Below are 22,473 nucleotides of genomic sequence, written 5' to 3'. Positions count from 1 at the left end.
GAAATGTGATTATCTGTTCTGTTCTCACATATGCAGCTATACCCTGCATTTTGTGCTCTGACACAATGACATGTCTTCAAATGAAACTACTCATTGTGGAGTTGACTGCTGTTTTTTGGACTCTTTGCTTTTCGAAGCCTCGAGTTTTTAAACACTGCCATGCTTTCGGGAACTAAAAGTGCCCATATTTGGACCACACAACAACCCAAATGATAGATAACCAGCAGAATCTTCCTCGTGGGATGTTTCTGGACCATAAATCATGTCCTTTGCACTTCCCTGAGACTTTAGAGTACATATTTAAAGATTTACCATTCCTCAGTGCCTGCACCTGCTGCTTGTTTATTACAATGGATTCAGCCTATGAGGAAATATATACACACATATGCTAAGATCACTGTAGTAAGATTCCAATAAAATGCCCCAAAAGGCAACAACAGCACAAACTTGTCAGGGCAGTCAGTTATAAGTGAGTCATAAAAAAGCAAAATTTTACTTTGAAAATGTGAAAGAAAATCAACTAAACATACCACATCTTAAATTACAGTTTCATTTAATAAACACCTGCTTTCTAAGGTTGCTCCTCTCCGTAATGCTAACATTACTAATGCTAATTTTTGCTAGTATGGCTAACCCCATCCCTCAGCTAGCTATTTTGTTTAATCAACATTGGTGTAAGACTCGTAGGTAACGTTGTTTTTTAACCGATTAACATCTGCCAGGTTTCTGATTCAGATTTCAAAAAACTATTTATCCTACAATTCAGTTTGACACTCCACAATAGATAAATCAAAGTACAATCAGAAACAAATCAACACTTTACAAAAGTCATTTAGAAGCATTCAACATACATGATTCGGCAGTTTGGGGTCGGTTTTAGGTTCATATCTATCTGGAATTTTAACTATGCTAAATTATGCTAAACAAGAATAGTATACCTGTGTAGGTTCTCACTCATCCACAGCATGGTAGTCTAAGGAGCTTGGAAAGAAAGCGACTGGACTTCTTTAAGTTAAAGAACTTAAATAAGTCCAGTCACTTTCTTTACAAGCTCTGTAAACACGCATAGTAAATTATGCTAATGATGCTATGCATGTTTAGCATGTAGCTAAATACAACAATAACCGTGTATTTGCTTCATTGTTGTCAAGAGGTTAAAACTCAGTAAACCCAGAAATGAATTAAGAACATTAGTTCATTGTTTAAACTGTTAAATATGAAGTGAACCACATACCATGCTGCTGAGAAACTGTTAGCACAGGAATTTTCTCATCTGGGTCTTTTAAATGAAGATTTTAAAAATCTGTAAATGATATTATCATTTCATTTCTCTGTAGAATTCCATTTGTTTGTGTGCTGTTATAAAAATTACCATAAATCATATCCTTTGCACTTGCTCGAGACTTTGCAGTACTTGTTTTAAAATTTAGCGCTCCTCCGTGCCTGCACCTGCTGCTTGTTTATTAAACTCCCAAAATGCTGCGAGCAGTGTCAGTAGTGCTGAAATGCTCCATTATTTCCCCAAGTGTAAGCCTGGGGTTTACAGTCATTAATGAGGTAGCATCGCGTATGTGTGCTTATTCTGTATTCATATAATCATATGTTTCTGGAGGGGTTCATGCATTTTGCATCAATGCCCACTGTGACCATGCTCACAAAGCTGGCTCAATCAGGGAAGACATAAAGCAAGAAAATGAAAGTTGGTTTAGAATATTTAAATGATTAACCTCATCAAAGAAACCAGTTAATTGGACCGAAGCCCTGTAAATTTCAGACATTTCCGAGCTCTCTCCCTGGAAAGCAGCAGATAATGCCAAGAGAGACACATAAAGTAAAGCAGTTTAAATGCCCTGAACAAAAATGCATGCACAAATTCAGCCAGTGCTTCAGATTTGGATATTAAGTGAGACCTAGAGTTCGGGGCGCAAAAATTGTGCATATTTTCCACAGAAAGTGTAAAAGATGTCTTCAACGACAGGATTTCAGTTAACACCATATTGGCCTGGAAGCCAGAAGTTATACAGATAAAAGGGTACCAAGTACCAAGTTACCAGCTAATGCTAGCAATCTTGGTTAAACAAGGTGCATGTACATACTGGCTAATTAGTGCTACTTAACAGGCTAATGAAGTGCTAAATGTTCACTCACCAAAACTGAAATATAAACTTTTTGGATTACTCAGATCAATCTCTGCTATAAAGTCCTTTTAATTCTATAAAGGCGATCATTTTAGCAAGGAAGTCTATAGGGATAAACTCACATTTGATGCCGACCTCAAGTGGCTTAAAATCATTGTGTGAAACAGTGTACAATTCTGAGATACATCTTTCCCCATTTGATGGGTTTGTCTCTAGTGTAGATAAACAAAAAAAGCAGGAGAATGGCACATAGCACCCCATCTGGTGCTACGTGGAAAAAATAATTCCTGAAGTCCCTGAAGTGAATTTCCATGTAAACATTAATGCTAATGGATTTCGTTATAAATCAGAGCATATTATGCCTCAGACACCTGCAATGAGCAGCTTATAATGAAAACTATTCTCTGTTTAAAGTCTTTAAGAACATTAATGTTTAACCGAATGGTTTCAGAATGAAACTTTGCTTGTTTAGCATGTAGTTAAAAAACAACCCTAACCCTAAATAATTGTGTGGATGCTGGAGGCATCCACACTATTGAGTTCCTGTTTCTCTTTATTCTTTATACTTTATTATTATTGTGTGGATGCTTTAGGCATCCACACTATTGAGTTCCTGTTTCTCTTTATTCTTTATACTTTATTATTATTATTATTATTATTATTATTCTAGTTGCCACTTTTTTGTACTTTTTTTGGCACTTATCTACTTCCACAATTTTCAGCCGATTTTCACCGTTCAAATTTTAAACTATTCTGCTATTTCTGCTAATGATCGCTATGACTTTTGGTATTTTTGCTATTATACTTTTTAAAAATATTAAGCTTTTTATGCTTTTTTTTGTCCCATTGAAATGAATGGAAAACTTCCACAATTCTGCTAAAACTTGCTTGTTTTGAAACTTAACTACTTTGTCCTACTTTGACCTAGAACAACCATTCAAACTTTAAAATGTTCTCAAATTATTGGGCTATTTATGAATGATTCAGCTTTTTCATATCTGTTACCATTTTCATCTTATCCCTGTTTAAGTTTTCAGTTTCATTTTGTGATTTTTCACAAAATACATGCGTTGTTATGGTTGCTATGCAGTTGGTTCTAAGTGAGCCACTGTACCTTTGGCAATTTTCTCTTCATGTCCGAACAACTTCTTGCTACTCGCTCAATTTCCACTCAACCCACACAAATTATACATCAAAACGTAGGTATTTTTGCTGGCTTTCAGAAAATGTCACTATCATTGTTGTGGGATTTATAGAATTTTGGCAAATCTCCTCAGACCAACACAAAGTCTCAAAATCCCCATAGAAAGTCAATGGAGAGTTCGTTTAAAATCACCGCTTGATTTCTGTAATGAGAGGCATTTTGAATCGTCATATCTCCCCAACGAAGCGAAGTTAAGACATGAGGCTTGTGCCAATATATCTTCAGATACTCCTGATGCTCACAATTCAAGAATTGTTTTCTCATCTATTACCATTTGGCCATGAATTGGGTTTGTTTGAGGGTAGGAAATTCGTCCCTCGCTCAGATTTCTTCAGATTTCAAACTCTGGAAATGAGACACTTTTTTCTCTCGTCATATCTTTTTGATAGATTTCCACAGAGACCTGAAAATTTCCATGACTGTTCACCAAAGCCTGCTGTCTCTTACGGTGAAAGAATGATATCGATACTCCAAATAGATTTAGAGTTAGAAAGCGTTGTTTGAGGGCAAGTCAAGGCAGATTTTGCTTGCCTCTACTCAGTTATGGTGCATTAGAAGTCAAATATCGTCAATAATTCATATTTTAATGATAAATTGTCAACACTTTAAGATTCCCCATCTCTTCTGAACAAAACGGTGTAAGAATGACTGTTCTAGCCCCTACGGTTAGGAAATTATGGCCATTTGTTTGAGAGGAATCCTCACTATGAGAAATTCACTGCAGAAATCCTGTCTCTGTGCTCTGTGTGTGTAAAACGGCTGCACCTGTTTTGGCGGGAAAAAGTACACAGCCTCTCTGATTGGTGGATTCAAATTTAGCAGCTCCCAGGCTGCTTGACTGACCTAGAAACTTGATTTTCTCTCCTGTGTGTGTGTGTGTGTGTGTGTGTGTGTGTGTGTGTGTGTGTGAGAGAGAGAGAGAGAGAGAGAGAGAGAGAGAGAGTTTTTATGGGAGCATCTTATTGTATGATTTAAATTCAATATATTTAGACTGGTTGCCTGAATTTGATCCTGTGTGTCTCTCTGTGCTTGTGTGTTTCCATATGTGTCCATATTTGTGATTGTGAGACTGTTATACTTTTTTTTTGCTGATTCTTTTTCATTTAACAATTACATTTGAGTGACCCTTAGAATGTTCAGCATTTTTCAGCTGTTCATTTTGCTTTTCCAATTTTTCTATTTAAGTTATTACTATTGTGCTAATTCATAGCATTTGTGCTGCTTTTCAGTATTTGTGCTAAATACAGCATTTCTGCTAAATCATACTATTTCTGCTATTTTATAAGATTTGTGCTAAATACAGCATTTGTGCTAAATCATACTATTTCTGCTATTTTATAGGATTTGTACTTAATATAATATTTCTGCTTAATTATAGTATTTGTGCCATTTTATAGTATTTGTGCTAAAACATAGTATTTCTAGTAAATGCAGTATTTCTGGGTAATCATTGTATTTCTATATATTTCTGCCAGGTCCCCAGGGAGTCAGTCCTAATATTCAAATTTACATATCAGGACCTGGACGGCTTCCCAGCCAGCCAATCATATCTGAGTCCTGGCACATTCAAATTTGCATATTGGGACCTTCATGGCTTCCCAGCCAGCCAATCATATCTGAGTCCTGGCACATTCAAATTTACATATTGGGACCTTCATGGCTTCCCAGCCAGCCAATCATATCTGAGTCCTGGCACATTTAAATTTGCATATTGGTACCTTCGTGGCTTCTAAGCCCACCAATCATCTATGTCATATATCTCTAATATTTCATATTTTTATTTTAAATGGTCAGCATTTCAAGATTCCCCTATGTCTTCTGAATAAAATGGTCTAAGAATGACTGTTTTAGCCCCTACGGTTAGAAATTTATGGCTGTTTGTTTGAGGGGAATTCTCACTATGAGAAATAGACTGCAAAAATCCTGTCTCTGTGCTGCATGTGTGTAAAAGCCTGCACTTGGTGCACCAGTTTTGGCGGGAAAAAGTACACAGCCTCTGATTGGTGGATTCAAATTCAGCAGCTCCAGGCTGCTTGACTGACCTAGGGACACAGGAAACACAGTATGCACAGCCACTGTTTGTTCACTTGCTGCTGCTGCTGCTGTGTGTGTGTGTGTGTGTGTGTGTGTGTGTGTGTGTGTGTGTGTGTGTGTGTGTGTGTGTGTGTGTGTGTGTGTGTGAGAGACCTTTTTATGGCAGCATGTCATTGTAGGATTCAAACTGATTATATTTAGACTGGTTGACTCGATTACATCCTGTGTGTGTCTCTCTCTGTGCATTTGTGTTTCCATTTGTGTCCATAATTGTAATTGTGTGTATCTGCTGGCTGTTATTTCTTTCTTTTTTTTTTTTTGTCAATTTTTACCTTTCAACAAGCACATTTGAGCAACCCTTACCATCAGCATTTTTTCAGCTGTCCATTTTGCTTTTTCAATTTTTCTATTTAAGTTATTACTATTCTGTTAAATCATACTATTTCTGCTATTTTATAAGATTTATGCTAATTATAGTATTTCTGCTTAATAATAGTATTTCTGCTGAATTATAGGATTTCTACCAAATCATAGTATTTCTGCTACTTTTTGGTATTGGTGATAAATACAGTATTTCTGCTAAAACATAGAATTTCTGCTATTTTATAGGATTTGTGCTAAATGTAGTATTTCTGCCAAATACTATGATTTCTTCCAAATCATAGTATTTCTGCTAAATTATTATGTTTCTCTTAAGTCACAATTTTTTTGCTAAGATGTGATGCTACTGCTCCATGTCTGAAATACATTACAGAAAGCCCATGTCTCTGTCGGTGTGAGCAAGGGATGCAGCTGCACTGACAGGGACAACTACATAGCCTGATGAAGCAGACAGAAGTGACAGCTCTGATTGGTGGATTCAAATTGAGCAGATCCAGGCTCTTTGACTCTCATAGATACAGCTGAAAATATAAAGCTGAAAAAAAAAAAAAACCCGGAAAAAGCCAATGTCAGTGTTTGAAGTTTTTTAACTTCTAATAACTTTACAGAAGTGTGTGTGTGTGTGTGTGTGTCTTTGTCTGTGCTTGTGTGACTCAATTTTTATTCGTTGGTGACCAGCATCCATTAGTGTATTCAACTTGACCAGATTCAGACTGATTGACTGGCATAGAAACACACAGGACACGTTTGTTTGTCCCTGTGTGCCCTTGTGTGTGTATGTTTGTATGTATGTCTGTGTTTATGCTTGCATCCATGTTTTTGCACATTGTTTTCTGAATATGGGTTATTTATCACTGTGTGTGTTTGTCCCTATTTGTAAACATTGCTAGGCATCTAATTTTTGCCTTAGCTTTGTGTATCTGCTGGCAGTTCCTCTGTAACATTTCTAATGTTTCTGACAAGTTTTCACAGTTGAACAACAACTAATTTTTTGAGGAAACTTCAGCTTTTTGAAGCTGGCTGTTTTGCATTTCCAATATTTCCGCTAAATTATTACTTTTATGCTAAATTATTACTTTTCTGCTAAATTATACTATTTCAGCTCCTATGTTGCATTTCTACTATGTGTTACTATTATACTACTGTATATTAAGTTATACTCTTACACCATTTCTTCCTGGTTTTTAGGTTTGCGCTACATATTAACATTTCTGCTGTATTACAACACTTCTGCAATGTTGTACTACTTCTTCCAAGTTACTATGTTTCTGCTGAGTTACAATATTTCTGTAACTAACATAAATTTTAGCAGGCCTCAACCCGCCATGCATGTTAACCAGGTAAAATAAATATTTATGTAGATATTTTGCAAATATTTATTATTCATTTTTAGGAGCATAGTGCTTTTTCCAAATTCAGGTGAAGGCCCTTTATGCGCTGAAAGCCCAAAGGTGATATAAGGATCAGTTTTTGTTTGATACATGGACAATTCAAGTTCAGCTTTTCAATTCATTTAAGAGAGACCTTCAACTGGATGTTTTTACTTTTTGTTATTTTTAAGAGTTCAAAATGTGTCCATTACATAAATAAAATTTCATTTACTTTGTAGCATTTCATGGATTTCATAAGCAAAACAGTATAGTTGTTTATACAGAGTATAAAGGTAAAAACAATGTGTGAAGTGTTATCTTCATTTCAGATGTCAAAAAGTATTTGTGGCTCCCAGTGTTTTTTTTTCGTGCAAATCGGGTCCAAATGGCTCTTTGGGTCTTAAATGTTGCTGACCCCTGGTTTAGATGGTTGTCTTTAAAACCTTCACTGAAGAGTCTTGTTGGAGAAAGCCACACCTTTACCTCACTGCAGCAGGGGTGAACAAGTGGGTGCAAGTCTATTTAGGTTAGAATCCATATGATTATAACCAATATGTATTAGAATAAAATAAATAAATGTGCAATGAACATGTCAGGAGTCACTGTTGAAAACCCTCATGGCAGTGGGGTTAAAGTACCTCCTGAACCTCTGATTCCTGCAGTGCAGCGAGGCGAGCCTCTGCAGCTCCTACTGTCCTGTGAGGATGCTTAGGTGAACACCAACACCAGCCCCTTGGTTTTGTTGTTCAGGAGAAGACTGTTCTTATTACTCCAGCCAGTTAAATAAATATATCATAAAACAGTACATTTTAACATAATGACCTTATATTTATTCATGACTTTTAACCATAATTTCAAATTAAAATAATCATGTTTGAAATATTTATTCAACTTATAGAATTAAATCTCTGCTAGTTGTTTTCTGTTCCAAAAATATCTAGTTTAATACTATTTAAATTTACATATATTTTTGTAAATTACACAAAATTGGCATTTTCAATGCCAATGCCATTACACAAAATTGGCATGGCGGAGTTTCCCACTACCCGTGAATGCCTCTTATTTTACGTCTCTGGCTGACTCCTGAATCTCCTCCCACTCTCTGCTTGATCCCTGCCGGTAAGCGCTGCTTCTCTGTCTCTCTTTTCTCAAATAAAATGTCTATAAGCTGTTTGAGTGATTTACCGAGTTGTTGTTAGTGACTTATAAAGCCAGTCTAAGTATAAGTCATATTAAAGTAACACAATGGCTGCTTTGTTAGTGAAACGTTGTAATTTTAGTATTTAAAAGGAGTGTTTGGTAAGCTAGCCCTAACAACAAAGTGCTAACGCCTAGCCTAGCTCCTATAGGCCCAGTGCAAAATGTATTTGGTTCATTTGATTGTTTAATACAGTTATTGTGTTGTATTTGGTTCATTTGGTGTGTTAGTGTTTCTGAGTCTCTTAGGGAAGCTGAAGTTAGTTCTCCTCTTCACAAATCAGTCAGTTAAAACGGCCTCATTCTATAGGTTATAAGGTAATAAGCTGCCATCTTAGAACCACTGATAAGCTGCTGAAGCAGCAGGGTCGGTAACTTCAAAGGAGCCATTTTACCGCCTCTGACAGAAGGCCGGGAGAAAAAGAGTAACGTGCCTGTGCCGGTGTGTCTGTGTTGTGGGTTAATTAACAGAAGGGAGAGAGAGTGAGGATAAAACACATAATATAAGAATAATAACATTTCTTAACAAGAAGAAGTTTTTTTTTAATTAATCAATTTTAGTTTTTTAGTTAAATTTTAAGAACTGTTTAACAAACACTAGTTTGTGCAGACTGGTTTGTTTTTAAGTAAAACCTACACCTGCAGCTCTGTTTAATTTTTCACAAAGTGAGAAGTTAATAAAATATAAAAAGGCCACCTTCAAATAAATAAAATGCTGCAGTGCGCCATTAATATTATTAATATGATATGTACATATTTAAAACAACAGCATATTAAATGATACTAAATGATACTGTGTGCAGGTGATAATATTTTTAGGAAGCAGAATTTGAATGCAGACCAACTGAAATGTTGAAGCCTACAAATATATCATCCAAGCTTTCATTTATGATTGTTCATGCTTTTAAATTAAACTTTATCAATTTGATAAAGTGTGCAGTGCTAGGTGTAGCAAATCATTGCTTATTAAATCTGTGTTATCTAATAGCACCAAACTAATAGAGCTATCACATAACTGAGAAACTTGTGTGGCTTATTACAAATGGATGAAACCACATTTTACCTTAATGAAGACAGTAATCTTTAATAAGGTGTAGAAAAAAAGAGGTGAGTTGTTTGTTGCTGTGGTAAACAAAGAAGTGTACTGAATCTTTTGGACTACACAGATTGATGTAGTATTGATTGTGATGCTGATCTGAGTTGTCTCATTCTGTATTTTTGTGCTTTGTCTTTTGTTACACAGAGTGAACGAGATCTTTGGTTTTGCCTTTGCTGGTAAGTAAACAGTGATTGTAACTGAAGCAGTATGAACCTGGCATTGCGTAGCACATTTGACGACTTACATACAGTAGTTTGACCTTTTGTGATATGTTTCCATTTACTGATTGGCAAACACACAGGATTTGTGACCTGTAGCAGCAAAGCCCCCACACAGGACCCTCTGACTCTCCCTGAAAATGTCCCTGAAGTTTAATAGCCCATTTATGTATGATTTAAATTTCTTATGGCTTATCAAATCTAAACATAACTAAATGTCAGATGTCTTTATACAGTTGTTCATTTTCTCCTTATGTTTGTGGGATTTAGTAGCAGACAAAACAATGAAAGTGTTTTAGGGGAGTCAGTATAAGTGGTTGCTCAAACACTTAAGAGCTGCACAGGTATTGATTTATATTGTCTGTCAAATTCTGATGTATTACATTAAAGTCAGAACATTGTAGAAGTATTTTGCCTGACTCGGTATAAGTAATAGCTTTAACAGTAATAAAAACGAAGAGAACCAGAGGTGTGAGTGGACATTGTTAGGTAAATTACAGCCAGTGTGTCTAATTAGTTTATTACTTATTTAGTGAATATAATGTGTTTTAAAATTAGATAGAAAAGTTGCCAAAAGGTACACTGCAAAATTCATAAATATTCCTAGCAACGGGTACAATGAAATGACTTTTTAGTGTAATATTTTAAGACATTTAATTTTAATTACAAAACATGGTGCACCTCTGCTATTGTAACATGTTAATATTTAAATGTATTTTAAGATTTATATATTCATGTCAGACATGATGAGGTTTTCTGTTGCTTCTGATTTATATAATTACTTTGTATCTAACATTTTTAAAAGTTTTGGTTTTTCACACTTTATTAGCACTGACCTGTTGTAGAAAATGTTGGAGCCACAAGGCTTCTGTGTAGGAAATATTTGGTATATCCTGCACTTGTGCCAATTGATGGCTGTTCTTTGCATTTCTGTAGTAATGAATGCTTTTATTACACATGCCATGTGAGACGCTGCAGTTCATTTATCTCCTCTTTACACTACAGTAAGCTCATAAAGCCTTAAAGTAATTGAGGATTTTACTAGTTAATTTATGTCATAGTGAATTGGATTGTGTGTGAAGAGGCTCAACAGTCTGAATCATCAAACAGTGATCTGATGAATTGTTTCCTTTCTCTAGACTGCTGATCTGATCGTCTCAAGTCTGGTAAGTAAAGGTTTGTCTGATGTGCAGTGCTAGGAAATGTTTCTCATTATAGGAGATTCAGTTTAGTGCTGTGAGTCAGCACAGCTCTTGGCAATTATCAAATAATAGAAAAGTCTATGAAAACATTTCCAGACTTACAAATCTCTCTTATCATCATACTACATTTTTATTAGGCCCTAATATCGGCCATGCTAAGTTTATTGTAGATTTAGCGGGTGTGTATTAAACATGCCCCATATTTGACTGAAATATGTAGAAACTGCTGTATAGGAGTCATCTGTCTCCAAATTTTTCATTTTGCCAAAAGTCATACTGAGTAAATTATTTTTACTTTTTATGTTAACGGCTCCCCAGACATTATGATATAGTGTTGTACCAGGTAAGTACACACAGAATCGGGAATTTGAGACCTTTGGGCATTTAGGAACATGTGAGTTGAGTGCATGTGAAGTGTTTAAACCAGGTGGTCTGAAACTGTCTGCTCTGACTTCATTGTGTGGGTTTAGCTTGACCATATAATGTTTACAGTAAGTTACTGTAGCACCACATCTTGGTTTACAGACTCTGTTTGTTTTTATTGTGTTAATAGAATGCAAAAATATCCTTAGAAATGTTCCACCACCATATGTTAAACATTTTCATTCAGTTGAATCTAATAATGTACTGTACAACTCTTCAGTGTGTAATGATATATATGTTCTGTATTTTTCGGACTGTAAGGTGCACTAAATTCTAAGGCACATTAAGTCAAACAAAACAGATAAGTCAAACTTTATTCAACTCATTTACAATAACTCTCAAAATTGTTCAGTTGTAAGACATAAAATACAGAACAATTCACTCACTTTTTCAGGATTTGTGTATTGATGAATGTGGATTGATCAGTTTGAAATCTGCTTCATAAGCATGGCTCTCAACAGGTGCCAGGCCCTTATACACACACACCATATTATGTTGAAGCACAGTACGAATTACTCTACGAGGGTGCTGACTATGGTAGCCATGCTCCGACAATACATCAAGTGGTGCTGCTTTGTAGCTTACCAAAGTCATATTAAAACATTTGACAGATGCCGTGAGTGCCGTGTACCACATAGAATTGGTTTGAAATCAGTAAACACAACCATACATAAGGTGCACTGTCTATTTTTGAGAAAATTAAAGGCTTTTAAATGTGCCTTATAGTCTGAAAAATACAGTAAAGCCAGGTTTATTGGAAGTGTGTCTAATTCCACTTTCTTTCTGTCTTACAGGTGACCTGCTGCAGAAAACCCTCTCCTCTATCATTAACAAGCAATTCAGTCTGTCCTATCACTCTCCACTCTCCTCTGCTCCATCTTTTTGACAAGCCATTCTATCTTCTATCATTTCTCCGCCATGAGCTCTATCTAAGTTGACAAGCTTGAACCTGAGTTGAAACGCAATCCTGTGACTTGAAATCAAGTTTTACCAGAATCTAAGTTTTTGGAATTGAAGTTACCAGAACTTCGTCAATCTGTTTTCAGAATTCTGAGAGATCTCCGCTCTCACTGCTCCATCTTTCCTGTCGTTAAACTCTCTCACATCCAGTCATTTTGCTGGAAATTACAAGTAAAAAGTTGAATATACAGTAATAGAATTACAGTACAGTAGAACTCACTGTAGAAACTACTTACAGAGCCCTACATTTGTCATTTTAATTTTACATTACACTTTGGAATAAACACTGATAGCTTGGCTTACGTGTGCAGTTACTTTGATAAATTATATAAAATACACACCTTTTTCAAGGTTTATTTGTAATAAGATAATCTGGTTATTTTGTAATACATACATTCAGACTTATATTCACATAAATAATAAATTGGATCCAAATATATTTTTCAAGTCTGTTTCATTGGCTATAACATTTGACTACAAGTTTATACTATTATTATTTAAGGACAAACCCTTTTTTGTCACTCAGTGTAAGTATTCAGTTACAGTTGTCATCTAGAGGCTGCCCTGAGAACCCAGACTTCCTGTTTCCTGACTGCTGCAGAACGTCCAGCTGAAGAATCCCCATAGCCTGTCATCTGATCACCACACCATCACAGCTCCTTATATTTGCTTTAAATTTTAAATATCTGAAAGATTTACACAGTCTACTTAAAAGCTAAGAGTTTAATTATAGCCTGTTGATTGTTGAGATTTATTCTGCATATTACTTTACAGAAGTATAGACCAATTTGTTATCCAGTCTGGTTAAAAAAATAGAAGTAATAATATACAGTTTTTGAAAAAGGTACAATAAAACAGACCAAAGTGTTTTCAAAGAACTTTAAATAAGTTAAACTAAATATTGAGTTTGTATTTAAGTGAGCCTTTTACATCAATTCTGATAAAGCTCTGATTTAAGAGAAAGTTGAGGAATCAGTTTTTCAGTGTTTACAGGTTGAGTTTTGTTTACATTTGTGTATAAATACATATAAGGTCCAGTTTGTACTTGCACAAAATGCCAAGAAAAAGTCAAAGGTCACAGTCCCAGAAGCTTAGATGGCAAAAGCAGAAAGAACAGGTAAATGTTTCTCAGAGCGGTGAGGAGGTAAAGGTGTCTGTTACAACTATTCCCAGTCCAGAAGTGCAGAGCAGCGTTCAGACAGCCGCAGTGTCTTATGCAGATGTGGTAAAGAGAGGTGTTCCCTCAGCATGTGTGCCAGATGCTAAAGTACAGCAGGTAATCCAGACTGAACCCCAGGTAACTGTGCAAACGCAGCATGATGGAGAAGCTCCAGGACCGTCTCATGTACAGGTTACAAACAATGAAAGTCGTCCACGAGTGAGTAGCATCTGTGCGTCCCGAAGCCAGGCCGCTGCTAAGTATGGAAAGTACAGGAATCAGCAATGCATGGCGAACAGTTTGGTTTTCCTGTCATTCTTACACGAGGATGAATTCATTACCAGAGCAGATCTAAACCGTGTGTTGGACAAAGGCCATGCCGTGTATTCAGATGCCAGAAAGAGGTTTGTGAACAGCGTGTTTCTCGCCTGTGATGAGCTTCCCACAGTGGTCACCAGCCGCAGACACGAGTATCAAGTGGACATGTCTCAGTTTGCTCATTATGGCACATTTGATGGTGGTACAGATCATTTTCCGAGCCTTGAACAGGGACTACAGTGTTTGGCTTCAGCGGTTCGCTATGCTTTGCTAGTCATGGGAGGAACCGTCATTGCAGTTTGCAGGCTGACTTCAGGTGAATACGCATACTTTGACCCTCACCCACGTAAGTCTACAGGAATGCCATTGTCGCTAGCTGTAAGTGGTGGAACTGCAGTTATGTTAAAATTCACACGTCTTAACGACATGATTGACAGGATCAAACGCTTGTACCGAATGTTTAGCATCGCGCCATCCTGCACTTATGAGCTACAGCCTGTCGAGTTTCACAGTGAAAACCCTGCTGACCAAAGAGATGCTGATGAAAACAGACAAACAGCTACAACTGTTCCAGCACCAGTTTTAAATGAACCTGAATTTGAAACCCCAAAATCCACTGAGCAGACACAGAAAACTGTGACCGACACTTTAGCCACTGAAGTGATGTCATCCAGAGTGGATTATTCAAATGAGCCAGCTGCTGAGCTGAACAATCGTCCTTCTGATTATTTAGAAATAGAAACCTCTGCATCTTCTGTAAGAGACACTCAGGTAACAAAAGAATCTGTTCCTCAGAATGATTTAAACACTGCCTCCTGTTTGACTGAGACAACAGAGGAACTCTCACATAAACTGTTGAAGCTTAATAAACAGCAAAGGAGAAAGATTAGGAGACGATTATTGGTCCAAGAAAAACTACCACAGAGAAAGGAAAATCAGAAAAAGAAAGAAAGACAGATGTACACTTTTGATGAAAGCTTTAAGGCAAAGAAAAAAGATTCTAGTAGAAAGTCTCATGATTCTGATCACAGTAAGAAAAAGAGTGTGTACAAAAATAATCTGTATAAACTCAATGCTACATATAGAGAGAAACAGAGAGAACATTTTAGAAAAATCTATAGAGATAGTGCTAAAATTAGAGAGAGAAAAGAGAACGTGTCATAAGGATGTATAAAGAAGATTCGTTATTCCGAGAAAAGCAGAAGGAGCTTATAACAAGAACATATAGAGAATCTCCCATTTTCCGAGAAAAGCAGAAGGAACGATAACAAGAACATATAGAGAATCTCCCATTTTCCGAGAAAAGCAGAAGGAGCGTATAACAAGAACATATAGAGAATCTCCCATTTTCCGAGAAAAGCAGAAGGAGCGATAACAAGAACATATAGAGAATCTCCCATTTTCCGAGAAAAGCAGAAGGAGCGTATAACAAGAACATATAGAGAATCTCCCATTTTCCGAGAAAAGCAGAAGGAGCGTATAACAAGAACATATAGAGAATCTCCCATTTTCCGAGAAAAGCAGAAGGAACGTATAACAAGAACATATAGAGAATCTCCCATTTTCCGAGAAAAGCAGAAGGAGCGTAACAAGAACATATAGAGAATCTCCCATTTTCCGAGAAAAGCAGAAGGAACGTATGAGAAAAAAACATATAAAGAATCTTATAGACAATCTCCTATGTTCAAAGAACAGCAGAAGGAACGTCTAAGAAGAAATTACAGAACTTGTGCTGGATTCAGAGAGAAACATAAAGCTTACATGAGGTCATATGTATATAATCTATATAAAGAAAGTGAAGAATTTAAACAGAAAAAGCGATCTTACATCACTAAACGTTATGGAGAAGAGAGACAATTTCAGCAGAAACACAAGGACAATATGAGAGAACGAATGAGAGTAAAATATTGGAACGGTTTTTCTTTTAGACAGATGCATAATATCAGATGTGCAATGAACATAAAAAGAAAATATCGTCAGATGCATCGACCAGCTGAAAGTTTACAGTGTCATCCAGATAACAGTTTAATGAATGAGGCCATATCTCGTTTCAGATCAAACATTAAGTCAGCACCATCTTATGTTTGTACTGTTTGTCTAAAAGCTTCTTTTCCTAATCAGGTGAAAATCTGCAAAAGAGAAAATTACTCAAAACACCAAACTGTAGCTCAGCAGTGTCTAACTGGTAAATTTGTTCATGTGTGATGAAGCATGTAATGATCAGTGCAGCTTTCCTGTTGAGAGAAAAAAGGAGTATATCTGTCACACGTGTCACAGTTCCCTCAAAAGTGGACGCATGCCAAGGCTTGCTGCTGTCAATGGTTTAGATCTGCAGGATATTCCAGCTGAACTGTGTGATCTCAACATTCTGGAGAGACATCTGATTGCCAAATGCATCCCATTTGCAAAGATTATTCCACTTCCAAAGGGCAGACAAAGACTCATACGTGGTAATGTGGTGTGTGTACCATCTGAGGTCCAACAAACAGTTGACTGTTTGCCTCGGCTCAGAAACCAATCACAGATAATGAGGATCAAGTTGAAAAGACGACTGTGCTACAAAGGCCATCAGCTGTTCCAGACTGTCACCTGGTCTAAACTGATCCAAGCCCTGCGTAAACTCAAACAGATTCATCCACAGTACACAGATATTGTTATCAGAGATGATGCATTGCTTTGTGATCCCACGTTACCTGATGATGACAGCAGTGATGAAGCCAGCATGGCAAGTGATGATTATGATGAAGCAGATTTAATGGAAATTGACAACTATGAAAAAGATGCCCTTTTGTGTGAAACTGAGTCTGAAAGTGAACAAGATATTGATATGCAATCCTGTGATGAACAACCAGAGGAACAAAATCCAGAGGAACCAGAAAGTGATTTGAACAATGGAGGTTTTGCTCTAGAAAGTTGCCTGCAGCCTGTAGACATTTCAGAAGAGATTCTCTCTTTCACTGATAACACATATTGTGTGGCTCCTGCAGAAAGAAACAATCCTGTTAGCTTCTTCAGAACTCCTCATTTGGAAGCCATGGCATTTCCTGTGCAGTTTCCTACTGGTCAGAATACACTGGATGAAAAGAGACGTCTTAAACTCACACCAAGTGCTTACTTCAAGTCAAGGCTTTTCAACATTGATGCAAGATTTGCTAAAGATACAAATTACCTGTTTTTCTCACAGTTTGTCACTGAAATACACTTGGCTAATTCCAGCATGACAATACAGCTAAGGAAAGGTAAAACTATGACCAAAGATGGACGCAAAATCACATCAGGAATGTTACAAAGTAAGACAGAAGTAGAGAAGCTGGTAAGAAATAAAGATGCAATCAGATTTATGCAGCCACTCAGAGGAACTCCAGCTTACTGGCAGAAAACTACAAGAGATCTATTCAGTATGGTTCGTCAAATAGGAACACCTCAGTTCTTTGTCACTTTCTCTGCTGCTGAGATGAGATGGCCTGAAGTGATTCAAGCAATAAAGAGACAGCAAGGTGAAGAGGTTGATTTTGAAGCCCTGGACTGGTCAGAAAAGTGTGAAATTCTAAGATCAAATCCAGTAACCACCATGCGAATGTTTGATAAGCGTGTTGAGGCTTTGTTCAGAGATTTGCTTTTTTCTCCTGCACAGCCCCTTGGTGAAATCATTGATTACTTTTACAGAGTTGAGTTCCAGCACAGAGGTAGTCCGCATATACACATGTTGCTGTGGATTCGAGAAAAGGTAGAAGTAGATGTGGATGACGACCAAACTGTCTGTGACTTTGTGGACAGATACATCTCAGCTCAACTCCCTGATCCAGAAAAACAGCCTGAACTGCACAAAAAAGTCACTGAACTACAAAAGCACAGCAAAAACCACACAAAGACATGCTTTAAGAGTGTGAACTCTGGTTGTAGATTTGGCTTTCCAAAACCACCAGCCACAAGAACAATGATTGTGAGACAGGATGAGGATTCAGACACTGAAGCTGCAAAAGCCAAACTCAGACCTTTGATGAACCTGCTGAAGGAACCTGAAGCTGCTTCTCTCACCATAGAGCAGATTCTGTCACGATGCAACTTGACAATGAATGAGTATGAACAATGCCTCCAAGACATAAACAAGAAAACAGCTCTTATTCTGAAACGTGACCCAAAGGACTGTTGGATCAACAATTACAACCCAGACCTGCTTGAAGCCTGGAACTCTAATTTAGATGTTCTCGTTAATATTGAATGCCTATTCATGTATAGAATATCTCTGTAAATATATAACGAAGAAAGAATCTGGCCTCTCTGAATACCTGAAGACAGTTATTGATAACTCTGATAAGAACACGGTCAATGAATGTGATGAAATGAGAGCTGTGATGCAGGCTTATTCAAAAAAGAGAGAAATCAGCGCACAGGAGTGTGTGACTCGAGTCTGTGGCCTAAAAATGAAAAAATGTTCCCGCAGTGTTGTATTTGTACCAACAGATGATAACCCAGTAAAAATGAGTCGCCCGATGAGCTACCTGGAAACCACAACACACGACAGTTGTAATATTTGGATGACAAGTTTGAGTGATAAATACAAATGCAGACCTGAGACACCAGAATATGAGGAAATGTCACTGGCTGATTTTGCTGCCCTGTGCCGGTTGGTGAGTGGTCCAAATGAAGGAAAAGATGTGCTTCCTCTTCTAAACCAGCTTGGATTTGTACAAAAGGCGAAAGAATGATAAACCAGCTATAATCAGGTATTACCACTGTTCACAGGAAAAAGATCCTGAGCAATATTATGGACGACTGTTGAGACTTTACCTTCCACACAGATCAGAGCAGGAACTGAAACCACAAGGGTTCCAAACCTATCAGTCCTTCTACAACTCAGGTTTTGTACGACTTCCATGTTCAGACCACAGTGAGTCTGTGAAAAGGGTTGTAAAGAGAAATAAAGACAAGTATGAGAAGAACTCTGAGGATATTGAGAGTGCACTGGAAGAGTTTGAACAAAATAGGGATGTTGTTATTGATGAATGGTGTAATCTTGCTCCTGAATCTGAAGTTGTGAGGCTGCAATGTGATGAGAATCTTCCTGAGAGACATTCTGATGATGAGAACGAACAGGAGAATGTTCCCGACTACAGTCGTCAGTCTGATGCTGTAACAGAGATCAGAGCCATCAGAGAACAACCTGCAGTAGATCCAGCTGTGGTACGTGTAATGTATCAGAATCTGAACCAGAAGCAGGCCTGCGTGTTCTATGCTATAAGAGACTGGTGTATTCAGCGAGTTTGTGGTTTGAACCCAGATCCATTTTTCTTCTATATCAACGGTGGTGCAGGAACTGGAAAGTCACATCTGATTAAGTGTATTCACTCTGAAGCATCAAAGATCCTGAGCAGACTGCCTGCTAATGCAGAAGAAGCTGACATATCAAATCCAACTGTTTTACTGACTTCATTTACTGGGACAGCAGCTTTTTCTATCAATGGCTCTACATTACATTCCCTACTGAAACTACCCAGGAGTCTGAAACCACCCATTCAAGGACTTGGTAACCAACTGGATGAAGTCAGATCTGAGCTTATAAATGCTGAAATTATTGTTATTGATGAGATTTCAATGGTTTCAAAACCCCTTTTTGCTTATGTGGATGCAAGACTGAAACAGATCAAAGGCACTCAGAGACCTTTTGGTGGAATGTCAGTTTTAGCTGTTGGAGATTTTTACCAGCTGCCACCAGTGCGACAGTCTAAACCTCTCTGTGTTTATGATCCAGAACAGATTGACCTATGGCAGGAACATTTTCAGATGATCACTCTAACCGAGATCATGCGTCAAAAAGATGATGTGGCCTTTGCAGAGATGCTGAACAGGATTAGAGTCAAAGAAAAGACAGATGAGCTTTCTCAGTGCGACAGAGATTTGTTGTCACAGGCTGTGACTGCACCAGAAGAATGTCCAATCGAGGTCTTACACATTTATGCCACCAACAAGAATGTTGAATCCCACAACACAGATACGCTCAAGAAGCTTCATTCAAACATCATAATCATCACTGCAGACGATTTCCAGAAGGATAAATGTACAGGCAGAATGGCACGAAGAGACAAACCATTTACAGGTGGGCGAAATGATTTACCCGACACCCTAAATGTTGCTGAAGGAGCCCGAGTGATGCTGACCAGAAACTTGGACACACTAAACGGTTTGGTCAACGGTGCTTTTGGTATACTGATAAAGGTGGTGAGATCTGAAAATGATGGACACATAATTAAACTGGGGCTCAGAATGGACAACCGGCAGTCTGTAAGAAGCAACCGCAGTGCTAATGCAGCATCTGATGATCTTGTTTACATTGAGAGAGCAGAGGAGAGTCTGAAGTTTAAAGGAGCGGTACGCAGACAGTTTCCTGTAAAGCTCGCATTTGCCTGCACAATTCACAAAACTCAGGGTCTTACAACACAGACAGCTGTAGTTTCAATGAAGAACATTTTTGAACCAGGTATGGCTTATGTTGCTCTCAGCAGGGTGACGTCTCTCAGTGGACTCTATTTACAGGATTTGGATGAGAACAAGATTTATGCCAATCCTGAGGTAACTGCAGCGCTCCAAACCATGAGACAAGCCAGCGTTGAGGAAATGATGCCTCTTCTTCAGGTCAGAGAAACAGCCAGCAGACCTGACACTCTTACACTGATCCATCACAATACGGAGGGTTTGCCATCTCACGTCAGTGACATCAAGAGTCATCATGAAATGTGTTTAGCAGATGTTTTGTGTCTCACTGAGTCTCACCTCCAAGGCTCCTTTGTTGCAGACAGTCTTCATTTGGACGGCTACACCATGTTCAAACGCAACAGACATGTGTCCTACACAAACTTTCCTCACATGGCCAGCAGAAGTGGTGGTGGAGTTGTTGTGTATTTGAGGAATCATTTTCAGGTTCAGGTAAAACAGTATCTGCATAATGTCACTGATCTTGAGTTTTTAGTGTTGAAGGTTCAGGCTCCATTCCCTGCGCTCATTGCTGTTGTGTACAGACCTCCTGACTACAGTTTGACACCATTCATGCAAAACCTGGTAAGTCTTTTAGATTCACTTGAAATAATGGACTGTCACCCAATCATTGTGTGTGGAGATTTTAATGAGAACCAGTTGCAGAGTGGAAGAAAACAGATTCTGGAGCAGTTTCAGTCTAGAGGGTATTCACAGCTGATCACTTCTGCCACTACAGACAAGAACACCCTGCTTGACCTCATTTTTATTTCTCAGCCACAGCAAAGTCTCTATTCAGGTATTCTGAGGACATATTACAGTTACCACAACCCTGTGTTTTGTGTCCTGTCCTCCAGCCAATCATGAAGTTGTCTGGTGAGTTTTGGAACAATTACAGATCATGTTTGTTACAGAGTTTACTGATTGTAGAGCATGAAAAAGATTTTTCATTGAAAAATCATATTTCTTCATATTGTCTTCCCTACTCTGTCTGTAAGAAGACCCTCTCTTATTGCAATGTTATTAATCATTTCACCAAATCATGGCTGTACTTCATGCAGATCTGCTTTCTGTTATCATGCACCTCAGATCTGAAATATGCTGCAAAAAGTATTAAACGGACATAATTTATTTTTTATTCTCATGTTTTAAATGACTAAATCTACTAATGCATTTTTTCATGGATGTTAATTGTCATCTCCTTTTTTGATACTCTTTTTACTCTGACGTATGTATCTCAACAAACGAGAGCTTCCCCTCAAAGGGCTTTCAAATATGAAATAGTAAATAAATAAATCCCAGATAAATGCAGGCATTTATTCACATGAATAAATACAGACAATTATATTTTCTTGATTATAGTAAATTTTGTAGAATCAAATGTTTTTGGGATGAATGAGGTTTTGCTTATCATGTTTTACAGGTAAAAAAAAATGTTAAAAGTTTTAAACTATCTTTAGGCTACCAGAGATGTCTATAATGATACGTTATGTAGAGAAAAACATTTTTACAGCTTACAGAATATGTATAAAAACTAATTTAGAAGTACATGGAAGTTTCTGCATCCATTTTCTGACTTGGCCTTTATCCGGGTGGGTTTGGGTTTGGGTGGATAAAGGCCAAGTCAGAATTCTCTGAGCAGCTGAAAAAAGCTACTAATAAACAAAGACATCAGAAAGCGGGGGCTTTAGGTGTAGCCCCCGCTTTCTGACGCACTAATTAGATTTAGTAACTGACACCCCATACCAGCATTACATAGACACTTGGGGGCTGAGATGGGTGGGTGGGGAGGGTGGGTGGTGTTAAAAGCACATTATGTTTTGTAGATGTATTTTTTCAGACAGGGCACACACAGTCCTGTTTCCTTTGTGGGAAAACCTTCAAACTTCACCATCCTCAGCTGAAACAACAACATCTTAACCCCATCTTCATGAACTGCTGAGCCAAACCTGATCCATCAGTGCTGGACTGCACAGATAACTACATGCCACAACGAGACTGCTGTTTTATGAACTGCCATACCAGTGTGTCTTCAATGGAGAAGATGACACACCATCACCTGACCTCCTGCCTGATCTGGAGACCATCATCATGCTGCCACACTACACACCTCTGAGACCATCAATGATGACTCATACTGAGGAAACTGTATTTCCTGTCAGAGATGCTCAGTGATCCTCAGAGCAGAGAGGTATGATTCTTTATCTTTGATAAAAAATGTCATTGCTTTTAATTTAATTCTTTAATTAATTAAAATCCTGTTTATTGCATAAAGAATTACACACTCAAATGATTATAC

The 22,473-nt window shown here is 37.6% G+C and overlaps 1 long non-coding RNA gene across 1 annotated transcript; it reads left to right on the top strand.

Moving 5' to 3' along the window:
• The first annotated feature begins 9,361 nt into the window (after nt 1-9,361).
• On the top strand, nt 9,362-12,086 carry LOC120436092. The gene is made up of 3 exons (XR_005610129.1): nt 9,362-9,599; nt 10,781-10,807; nt 12,061-12,086. It is a non-coding gene; the product is annotated as an uncharacterized LOC120436092 (long non-coding RNA).
• Nucleotides 12,087-22,473: the final 10,387 nt, after the last annotated feature.

Source organism: Oreochromis aureus, linkage group 23 (genome assembly GCF_013358895.1).
Source record: "Oreochromis aureus strain Israel breed Guangdong linkage group 23, ZZ_aureus, whole genome shotgun sequence".
NCBI lineage: Eukaryota > Metazoa > Chordata > Actinopteri > Cichliformes > Cichlidae > Oreochromis > Oreochromis aureus.
The sequence above is the reverse complement of the archived record's forward strand: the minus strand, read 5'-3'. Positions and strand labels throughout refer to the sequence as shown.